Source organism: Herpailurus yagouaroundi, unplaced genomic scaffold (assembly GCF_014898765.1).
Source record: "Herpailurus yagouaroundi ecotype Mexico unplaced genomic scaffold, PumYag 164, whole genome shotgun sequence".
Lineage (NCBI taxonomy): Eukaryota > Metazoa > Chordata > Mammalia > Carnivora > Felidae > Herpailurus > Herpailurus yagouaroundi.
Window position 1 is genome coordinate 1,675,625 of NW_024412405.1, and position 11,006 is coordinate 1,686,630.

Consider the following 11,006-nt stretch of genomic DNA (forward strand, 5'->3'; position numbering starts at 1 on the left):
GTAAGCAGTGCCTCTAACCCGCCCCGGGAGCTCCCTCGAAAACCCCAGACGTGCCTGAGAGCTTTGGGTCTGCAGTGCTTATCTGCAGATTCATAATCCACGTAGGATTTAAAATCAGAGTTTGGCTAACCCAACCAAAACCAATTTTTAAGGGGATTTAAAAAAAATTATTTATTTAAACCCAATTTAGCTAACATACAGTGTAGTCTTGGCTTCAGGAGCAGAACACAGTGATTGATCACTTCCATACGACACCCAGGGCTCATGCCAACAGGTGCCCTCCTCAGTGCCCGTCACCCATCTAGCCCATCCCCGCCCCTCCAGCAACCCTCAGTTTGTTCTCGTTATATAAGGGTCTCTTATGAGTTGTCTCCCTCTCTGTTTTTATCTTATGTTTCCTTCCCCCTTCCCGTGTTCATCGGTTGTGTTTCTTAAATCCCACATATAAGTGAAATCGTGTTTTTAACTGATTTTCAAAAGATACTATGAAAAATTCAGAGGTTAGCTGGCTTGAAGCTTTACCTTCAAAAGAGCATGAGGCAAGACGCACAGGTTTCTGCAAGGTTTGGGGGGGGGGGCGGTTTTGTCTAACAACAGCCCAGTGAGTAGAATTCGTGCTGGGTTCACAGGCCCTGATCTCAGTGCAGAGAATCAGCCCCGCCCCCACTTTGGGCCCCCCACTGCTGCCAGAGGCGCCCGAGGGCACCAGCAGAAGAGAGAAGACCCTTCCATCTGTGCCGAGCCCCTATCCACAATTTTGGGGGAAGCAAGGAAGCCGTGTCACTCTTGGGGGTGGGACCACACTGAGCCGTGTCACCCTTGGAGATGGGACAAAAACTGAGCTCAGTCTTCCTTCTTGTTTTCTCTTGGCTGTGACATTAAAGCCATCCTTCCAGAGAAAACCTTTGAGTAGGGTCTTGTTGAGGGAGAGGCTAGCACTTCAAGTTCCATACGTAGGAGGTAAAAGCAGGTGATCACCGAGCGCAATCTCGGAACCGAGGACCGTGGCCAGGGGGTGGGCTGGCCGTGAGAACCTGCAGTCTCCCCAGATAGAGGCACATGCATTTCACCCTGAGGACGCCTTTCGCTTTCTGCTCCTAGTTCAGGTATCTCCCGGAGCAGACGGCTGAGTTTCTGTGTGAACGGCCAGTTGTTTGGACCTGCCCAGGGGGGCTGTGCTGTGCCCACACCCCGGCGTCTCAGCATCTGCCTGGGGAGACGCGCATTCGGGAGAATACACCACCCCACGTCAGGGTGCGGGGTGTCTAGGGTCCAGCCCCACTGGCTACAGGCCGGCTCAGGGCATCGTGGCTCCACGTGTAGCTATAATGACAACCCGGAGCCTGGCAGAGTGCTGCTGCCTCCGTCTGTCCACCTCCCCCAACTCGAAGTCCAGGGACTGCTCCTGCGAGGGGTGTGGCCCTGTCTGGGGGCGTGGCTTGAGGCCGAGGCAGGAGAGACTGGAAGTGGAGAGAGAAGGCTGTCCGCAGGTCTACTGGCCCTCCGGAGGCCGCAGACACTATCTCCAGGGCTGGGCCGGCTGAGACCAGGCATGCATGCTGCTTTGGGACCAAGTGACAAAGTGGACCCGGAGAGTGTCTTAGGTTTGGTGAGGTGTGAAGGGAGGCGAAGGGAGTTCCTGGGGCCTTTTGGCACAGGGAGGCTGCTGAGCTTGGCCAGCATCCTGAGCCAAGAACTGGCGTCCCTCAGTGGCCCAGGGCCGTTCTGCAGCTTTCCAGCCAGATCAGAAATAACGAGGGACTTGCAGAGGGCAGTCCTCCAGAGCAGGGCCACCAAAGTGTAGTGGAGCTGCAAAATCAGCATCCACGACCACACAGCCACAGTCGGCGAATGGCCCAGAATGACCACGGACCCACAGTCGGTGAATGGTCCAGAGACGGGGCATCAACCAGCTTTTACCATACAGATACGCGTGCCCATCCGCAACAGAAGTAGAACACGGCCTTTTCAAGGGGTTTCTCAGGTTGAACAGTTGCTCTGTGATCCAGATTGGAGGAGGCAGCTACCGAAGGCGGTGGTAAGAAGTGTCTTTCTGACTACGATTTCATGGAAGAAAAGAGCATTTCAGTAAAGGAGGGACCACTTCTAGCTCAGGCAGCTCCAATTCGTGAAGAGGAGAAGGAAGACCCGTACTTGTTGAATCTCACCCTTCCTTCCTCCATGGAGCACTTCTCTCTGTGGCAGACCGTGCCCCAGGCCCTGGGTAGACTGGGATCAGCTGCAGAAGCCTGGCTGCTGTCTCCAGCCCACTTGGCAGGAAGCACACAGGTGGACATGGCAGGACAAGTCGAGGGCAAGGAGCTTGGGAGGCAGGAGGGGCTCTGTGGCTGAACGCAGAGTGGGAGGACTCCCACCCTCCCTTCCCACACACATGGAGGTGCCCCAGCCTAACAGGGAACAGCTAAAGAGCAGCTGAGCTCTCTGTGGAAATCCTGGTGGTCCGGGGTGCAGTCAGAAAGGGATGACTGCTCTTTTCAGGTAGGGGGGCCGCCTGGGGGCACGGTAAGTAAAAACGTTTATGTTGCTTTATTCTGTATCCTTGCCTGAGGTCCGACAATATCATTTTATATATTTCATAGATATTTATTTCTTTACTGCCTCATTCAGCGAAGGATATGAGGCGGCTTGAAATGATATGAGAAATATGAGAAGATTAAGAAGTAACTGCGAGAGTCTGCTACATTTAGCAAAAATGAGGTGAAAATGTGTAAACCATACATCAGGAGGCTCCCCGATGCGTTCATCACTCAAAGTTCAGTCATTAAAAATATTGAAATATATACATAAGAAAACAAACAACCCGTTCGTGATTCCACCAACCAGATAACCCCACCCACATAATAATAATTCATACACAACAAAGAAATGCAAACATTAAAGAAAAGTACAGAATGAAAAGTGAAAACCCCTCACAGCTCCCATAATCTCCCCCAAATTCCCAGTTCTGCCAATGTTGCCCATTGATAACAACTTCTTGGGTTCCCTTTTAGGAGAAATAAAATGGAAAAAGCAATCTCTTTATTCTTTTTTTTTCTTTATTCTTTTATCCACCCATCCATCTATCCATCTCTTCATTGATCCATCATCCATCCATCTATCCATCACCCAGCCATTATCTATCTCTCCGTCCATCCAACCATCCATCCATCCGTCATCTATCCGTCCATCCGTCCATCCATCCATCTACCCATCCATCCACCTCTCCATCCATCCCTCTATCCATTCATCTATGCCAGGTTTGATTTTAGTGAACAATCAAGAAGTCTTTAAGGATTTAAGAGTGAGTACACAGTCAGATAGTTGGAGTGAGTCATTTTTATATAGGCCTGCCATCCACCTGATTATTCCAGAGCTCTAACTTCTCCAAGAGAGGGTTTCAGTAGGAAATACACACTGAAAGTCTCTGCAACTCATTTCCCTCACTATGTTTTAAGAATCGAGAAGATGTTGGCCAGGACTGGGATTATTCCTCAAGGAATTTTTCATCTGAAAGCATTTTTATGAAAAATCATTAGAACTTTTAGTTGGTGACCTACATTTGCGTGGAATCCTCAGGCGATGAAAACGGGCCTGTGGCTTCCTCGATTGTGAAAGTTTTCTCCAGGCACGAGGGGGTGGAGCATGTCAGGGGAGCCTGAATTGTTTTGCTCAAAACCTCATCAGGCTCCACGAGGCCGGGGATATTGAGTTCGGATGGGGACGCTCTCATTAACTGAAGGGACAAACAAACTGACCGATATGAAAAGAAGTAGGAGGCCATTTTGAACAGATTTGGGTTCTATAAAATAAGTTGATTACTATCAACTGAGACCTAGGCGCAGGCCCAGGTTTTATGGAGCCTAAAGTTTTTGAACTTGGGGTGTCTTCTTTAATAAAGATGTGAAAAATTGCAAACTTTGAGTTATAAATACAAAATTAGGTATGGAGCCTTCTAAGGGCCTGTGGAAGTGAGGGGTCCTGAGCCTTATGTGTCCTTAGCCTCGAGGCACCCCTGTCTCTGCCGAGGCCTGAGCACAAGGTTCACGGGGCCGTGGGCCATCAGGTTACAGCAGGGCTTCCTGGTTGGGGGCTATTTTTCTCTTAGGGACTAAGAGATTTGCTAACATCTGGAGGTAACCTGATTGTCCCAACCGTGGGGCCAGGGAGGTGCTCCCGGCATCTAGTGGGTAGAGGCTAGGGATACTGCTGAACATCCTGTAAGGCACCCCACCTCCAGAACAAAGAATGATCGGACCCCCAACGTCAATAATGTGGAGACTGATGTCCAGAGTTAGAGCTAGTCACGTACTCTTAAAGAATGCCAAGCCGCTGAGCCCCGTAGGGCTCAAAGGGTAGTTCATGGGTGCGTTCACGAACTCGGGGCCGTCAAGATGGACACAAACACTCAGCTGTGTTGCACCAGCCCCACCACCCACCGGTTCTTTTCATTCCCTGGGCTCTGGGATTCACGCTCCCCCAAACAGCGTGACTACGCGCACTGTCTACACCTCGTCCTTTGCACTCGGCCACCGAATAACATTTACATCTGCTGCCTCCGTCCTAAATTAATATATTTAATGCTTATACCCGTAAATCATTCATTTCAAAATTCCCATCTCTTATGAATAAATTCATCATTTTCATTCACATTTTGTCACAAAAATTAGGAGTTTAGCTTTTCAAAAATTTCATTTCCCACTTGTCTTTTATTTGCAGCAAGATCGTAAACCAGCCAGATTAGCTCTTTTTCTTTCATCGCAGCAGAGGAGGCCGAACTAGAACGTAGCACAATCAAAACAAATTGCTTGGGAAAATAATTCCTTTATTTAAAGGAATTACCAATAAGCAGGCTGCTTTCATAGGAAACAAAAACTGTCATGGAGCTAGCCAGGGTCGGGGAACACAGAGTCGGAATTACGCTCGCTTCTGCAGCGACTCCTCCAAATTATAGCAACACTCGCATCTTGTGAATGGCTCCTTAGCGTGGAGTAAGTCACGATCCGTGCACAACCAACCGCTCATCTCGTATCGCTTAGCAGGACAAATCCAAAAGGAAACCACCTTTGCCCCTTGCCCTGCAGAGCTGACGTCCCCGGCACTACTTGGCCACGGTCGGTCACATGTCACACGTACCCGCTGATGCCACGTGCTGAGGGCCCCCCACCCCAAGGCTGCGTGCGGGGCTCGTACGATGAGAGTTTCATCACAGAGGCACTGCCCGAGTGAGACGCTCTCGTCTCTATTCGATGACAGTCAGCATCGCATCCTGCCGAGTGAGGGACATCCAGCGGGTGCGTCTGTGGATTTAGAATCTCTGGATTAAAATAAAGGTGGATATAGATTGAGATTTCGTTCATTTCAAAAACAATTTTAAAAGGAAGGAAAGCCAAAGTGTGAAACGGATCTATATGTTTGCTGTCTTGGGGTCATTTTTCACCGTATCAAAGAAGGAAGAAGGTAAATTAAAGTCATCCCAGGATATTACTTGTGAGAGGTTAAAGCATGTTCTAATGGGCAGATTAATTCTGTGGGGAAATAACGTTAAATCTTTCTGGAGCCTTGAAATTTCTCAGAAGCATTCTTGCCGCCTTCTTGCGTCGCAGCGAATGCAATCATCTGGCTAGATAATCTGGCATCTTAAATAACTTTGCACTTAAGCCCTGTCAATTGGATCTTCCAAGGTTAATTGATTATTTCAACAAGCATTCTTGCCAGCAAAGATCTGAGTGCTTACATCTTTTCATTAATTCATGCTGTTTGGAGAGGAGGTGTAAATGCAAGGGGGGGCTCTCGATTAACCCTTTCACCACCCCATCTCCTGAGGAACGCGGACAGGCCGGCAGGTCAGGGCACAGCCTGGCCGGGCTGTGCGGTGGCCCCGTGTGCAGAAGCGAGCGGGTAGATGCGGTGCCCTCGCACACCCACACCTGGGCTTCTGGAGGACAACCGAGCATGCCCACGTTGTGAGGAAGCAACGATCCCACTTTGAGTCTCCCCTACGCCTGGCACGCAGCCTCCCGGCCGCCCTGGACAAAGCCTGCTCTGTCAGCAACCACGTTTGTCACCGGCGTCCTTTTCCAGAGACGCGGCCAGCACGCTGGAGGGTGGCTCACGCGGACGGCACCACCACTCACTGGCTGGACAGCAGAACCTGGTCACAAGTCAGGATCCGGTTAAGAGGCATTAACGTGTTTCTTACAAAGACAACAAGCAACCCCAAACCTGCATTTACCGGAAACTCCTTTGTGGCGCTGTCATTCTGCCTGAACACAACTGTGTCTGATCCCAAGTGCCGGCAGGGACAGGGGACGGCAGACCTCCTCTCCCGCCCTCCTCAGTCCCCGAACCATCCCAGACACCACCGCCGCGAACTTCTCTTTCCGTGCCTGCCACTCCTCTCCCGTGGGGGCCGGAAGGACACAGGGAAGGACCTCGTGGCTGCCAGTCTGGGGCCTGCGGCTCCCCTGCTGACCCCCACTTCCTGCCAGCTGGCTTCCACATGCAGGGCCTCATTTGGGGGTGGCGGCTCCCACTCCCCTGCGAGCCTTGGCAGAGGCCGCGTCCCTGGGAGAGGATGGGGGAGGGAGGCCTGGTCCGGGTGGCACCGGCTCCCCCCACTCGGGCTGGTGGCTCCGGGGTGGGCACCGCCGGGCGGAGGCTCGGAGTGCACCCGCGGGCTGGCAGGGCTCTCCCCGCCCCCCCCTCTGCTCGCTTCCAAATGAAAGCAGCCGCACCACCCTGAAATTGGAAGGAGAAGGCCACAGCTTTATTTACATAACACAAGAGATATAACAATAAACAAGCATTAATCATGGTCATTACCCCAAATCATACAAAATAGTGCTGCTGACCGCTTCTGCAGCTCGTGGGCTATTTTTTTGTTCCTTTTCTTTTCCTCTTGGAAAAAGGGAGAAATGACAAAATCATTGGAACAATCCAGGGTCCCCTAAATTAAAACGTGTGTAAATTAAACACATACGAAGTGCCCGATATGTGGCAAATTAGTGCAGAAAATACCAAGGCCCGTGCGTCGTGGAGGCCACCCGACTCTGAGACGTGACAGGATATTATTGCCCTCGGCAGAGTTATTGAAGCCCGGTACGAATCCCAGTGTCCGGGAACGTCAGGGGACTGTTATTAGACAAGTTGAATTGGGATCTACCCTGCTGCTCTTAACAAGCATTTAATTAACTTCTAGGCAGGGTAATTAGCCTTAGATTGTGGCTGATTTCCTTCCTCACCTTCTGTTGACACTTGGCCCGCACTGAGGCCCCCGCCTGGCTGACAGCGTAATGGATCGCGGCGGCGGCAGGCCGCACGTCTAGGCTGCCGCGTCTGAAACCACGCGGCCCGGCGAGATGAGAGAAGATGGAATCCTGGAGGTCGGCCTGGGTCCCTGGGTGTCACCGAGGGCGGTGAAGCCCACAGGCGCACCCGAGGCCACCTGCTGGGACGTGATGGACGTTTTGCTCTCGACTGTGTTAGGCCCGGAGGAAAGAAGGGGGAGACGCCCAGAGACGAAAACCCAGCGCACCCCTCCTGCCCTGCCAGCCGGCCACCCGTGGGGGAGGCACCCCTTCTCCCCGAGAGCCGGGCTGCGTGTGGTGGGCCATCTTCACATCCCAAGCGGATGTGGGCGCCCGACAGAGGCTCTGGCCGACCCCGGCTTGTCGTCATCACACGCAGAATGGGGGCAGGGCCCAGGCCACCGGCAACCCCAGGAGCCACCACCCCTTCCCAGGGGCTGCCTTTCCAAACACATGGTGTGAAGCTTGCTCTTCGGGGCCCCGGATGTCCCTGCAGAGAGCAGCGCCTCCTGCCATGACGCAGCGCTGGGCCCAGCGGGTCGGACGTGCGGGACGAAGCTCACCTCCCTGTGGTTATGAGGAAGGACCCAACGTCCACACCCAGCCGAGAACACGGGCTTCACAGGGGAGCTGAGTCGTGCCTGCACACTCACACAATTAGCAGTGTTTTCCCCAACAGCCAAAAGATGGAAGAACCCAAGTGAGTGTTGGCCCTGCGTGGATGGACACAGCAGTCTGCATCCACACGACGGAATTACTCAGCCTTAACAAGTCAGGAAATTCCTGCACCTGCTACAACATGGGTGAAGCTTGGGCACATTGAGATGAGCCAGACACAGAAGGACAGACACCCCCAAGAGACCCCGACACGGAAAGTCGGACGGTGGGCGCTGGGGGCTGGCAGGCGGGCTGGGGAGCCGTGTCTAGTGGGTGCAGAGACCCAGTCCGCAAGACGAGAAAGTTCCGCAGACAGAGGTGGTGGCTGTGTAGGGACGTGCACTTGACGCCCTGATCTGTAACTTAAACGTGGTTCGACTTAGGGTTTGTCATGTATATTTTGCCACAATAAAAAAGGAAATGTGTTCTTAATTTTTTGTAGTATGTGTCCAGGAGCCTGAGGGTTGCTCTCTGTTACTTTCCCCTCAAAAAGCCTCTGGTGTCCCACAGACCAAGGCCAGACACTGCCATGCAAGTTGTAGAGGCACGTGGCTCCGACAGCCCGTCAGTACCTATGAAGTTTGAGGTTATAGGTCATTAGGGGACAAGGGGCTTGCTTTGAAGTCCTGGGAGTGTGTCTGAGCCATTGGCCCCTTAAGATGGGACACAGAGGTCAGTTAACGTAGCACCTGCAGTCCCTGGGTGAGAGGCACCAGGGCCTTCGTCCTGTGTGAGGGCATCAGCCCCCCGTCCTCCCCAGGAGCTTAGCAGGAGCCGGCCGGCCAGGGCACGCAGGCAGGACTGCACCCACTGGCTGGGGTCCTTGCTGTGCTCTGCAGTGACTATGACATGGCCCCGGGTGCTCTGGCAAACAAACATGCGTGTCCCAGCCCTCACAGGGTCTACACTGTACCAGACGGAGAGCATGCCTGATCAAATCAAAGACGCAGGATGTCAGGTAGTGAGAAGAGCTTGTTGGAGAACGAGGCCAGGAAGCCTGAGGCTGGTTTCCCATCTAACAGAGACAAGGCCCTGGTGGAGCACAGCGTTGGGCCCAAGTGCGTGTTCGCGACAGAGTGTCACGGGCAGAGGAAGCAGCAGATGCGAAGGCCCTGAGGTCGGGCAACTTGCCCGAAGCTTCCGAGCAGCGGGGTTGGGGCTCTTCTGTGGGTGTCTCTGCTCTGTGAGCCCCGGACACCCCGCCATGACGGGGTGCCTCTCCCTCTCCGTGCACGGCGGCCGGCGAGCCTCCTGGCACTAGGATGTTCTGCTTCAGGCAAGAGTTTGATTCTCAACAACATGCCCAACCACCTGAGGACGCGTCCGGCTTTTCCAGTCACTTCCGCGTTGGCGAGAACCAAGCAGAAGTAACAGCACGAGCCCTGTTCCTCAGGGCTCAACGCACACGGGCCTCAAGTTTGCTGAGCCTCCGTCACGTGTGTTTGCACGAACACATTACTTTTGTTTCTGTACCGGCATGACTGTTATTGTTTATTCGCCTGGAAACAGACGTGTTAACTCGTGAGCTCCTCTGGGGCCAGCGTTGACCTGGACACATCAGGGAAGCGTGACCAGTGACGTGGGCTCCAGGGGCCACGCGAGGCGGCAGCCACTGCACGCGCTCCTTGGGGACGCCCTCCAGTCCTGGGCTGCCCCCGCTCCCTCCCAGCTGCGGCCCCACCTCTCCCCGGCTGCACGAAGCCTCAAACGCTGGGCTCATGCCCTTGACCCGACAACTCAGGGGACGTCCTTCCTCCTCTTGACTTTTGGAGAAGAGCGAAACCCCAACGAGCAAGCAGCGCTGAAGGAGGCCGGGCGAGCGGCTGGGCGCCGTGTTGACGGTCCTGGCTCATCCTTCTCCTGGGTGCTCCCAGCACCTGCTCCCCTGGCCCGACCTGCTTGGGTGTTCTCTGAGGTGTTTCTCTGCACTTCACCTGTTATGCATCTGATTCGTATCGGGCTGTGGCCTGCCCCTCCCCGTGCAAGGTCAGGTGACTTGCTTACTGTTTCATCTGCAGTTCCTCACTTTGTCCACTCGATCAATATCTATTAAATGAATGAAGAATGAGTAACTCCCCACAATGACATCAGGGCTTTGAAAAAGATAAAGAAAAAAACCAAGAACATCCTAAGTATGTCCTGAGGGCGATATTAATTCAGTCGATCTACTTTTTTTTTTGTAATGTTTATTTTTTAGAGACAGAGCACAAGTGGGGAAGGGGCAGAGAGGGAGACACAGAATCTGAAGCAGGCTCCAGGCTCTGAGCTGTCAGCACAAAGCCCGATGTGGGGCTCAAACCCACGAGCCGTAAGATCATGACATGAGCCGAAGTTGGACGCCCAACTGACCGAGCCACCCAGGCGCCCTATTTTTAAAATTTTTTTAATGTTTATATTTATTTTTGAGACAGAGAGAGACAGAGCATGAGCAGGGGAGGGGCAGAGAGAGAGGGAGACACAGAATCTGAAGCAGGCTCCAGGCTCTGAGCTGTCAGCACAGAGCCCGATGCGGGGCTTGAACTCACAAACTGTGAGATCATGACCTGAGCCCAAGTCAGACGTTCAGCCGAGACACCCAGGTGCCCCAATCTATGTTTGTTTTTTAAGCAGACTCTACACCCGATGTGGGGCTTGAACTCCCAACCCCGAGATCCAGAGTCACATGCTCTACCGACTGATCCAGCCAGGTACCCCAATGTAGGCAGTCTGTATATTCTTGTCTGCTCAATCTTCCAATGGGAACTGATGTTCAGGGGAACGATTGTGAAGATTGGAAATAAATTAATTTAATCCATGAATTGAATCCACATATGTTTACTGCGAGCCTGCTGTGTACCTGGCTCCATGAGATGCTGGGATCCAGTGGTTGATGAGAAGCAGGTAAGGCTCCTTCTCTGAAGGAGGTGAACACATAGGAGACCTGCCAATCCACTGTTGTCCCACTGAAAACGCATGAAGGGAGGGGTGTGAAGGACAGGACCCGGTTCCCGAGCCGACAGGTGACACTCAGGTGTCTTTGAAAATTATAGTAGGAAAGAATGT

At 53.0% G+C, this 11,006-nt stretch overlaps 1 long non-coding RNA gene across 1 annotated transcript; it reads right to left on the reverse strand.

Moving 5' to 3' along the window:
* Positions 1-4,801: 4,801 nt before the first annotated feature.
* Positions 4,802-6,452, reverse strand: LOC121037697 (uncharacterized). The gene is made up of 2 exons (XR_005793926.1): positions 6,233-6,452; positions 4,802-5,314 (listed from the first exon to the last, which is right to left on the reverse strand). It is a non-coding gene; the product is annotated as an uncharacterized LOC121037697 (long non-coding RNA).
* Positions 6,453-11,006: the final 4,554 nt, after the last annotated feature.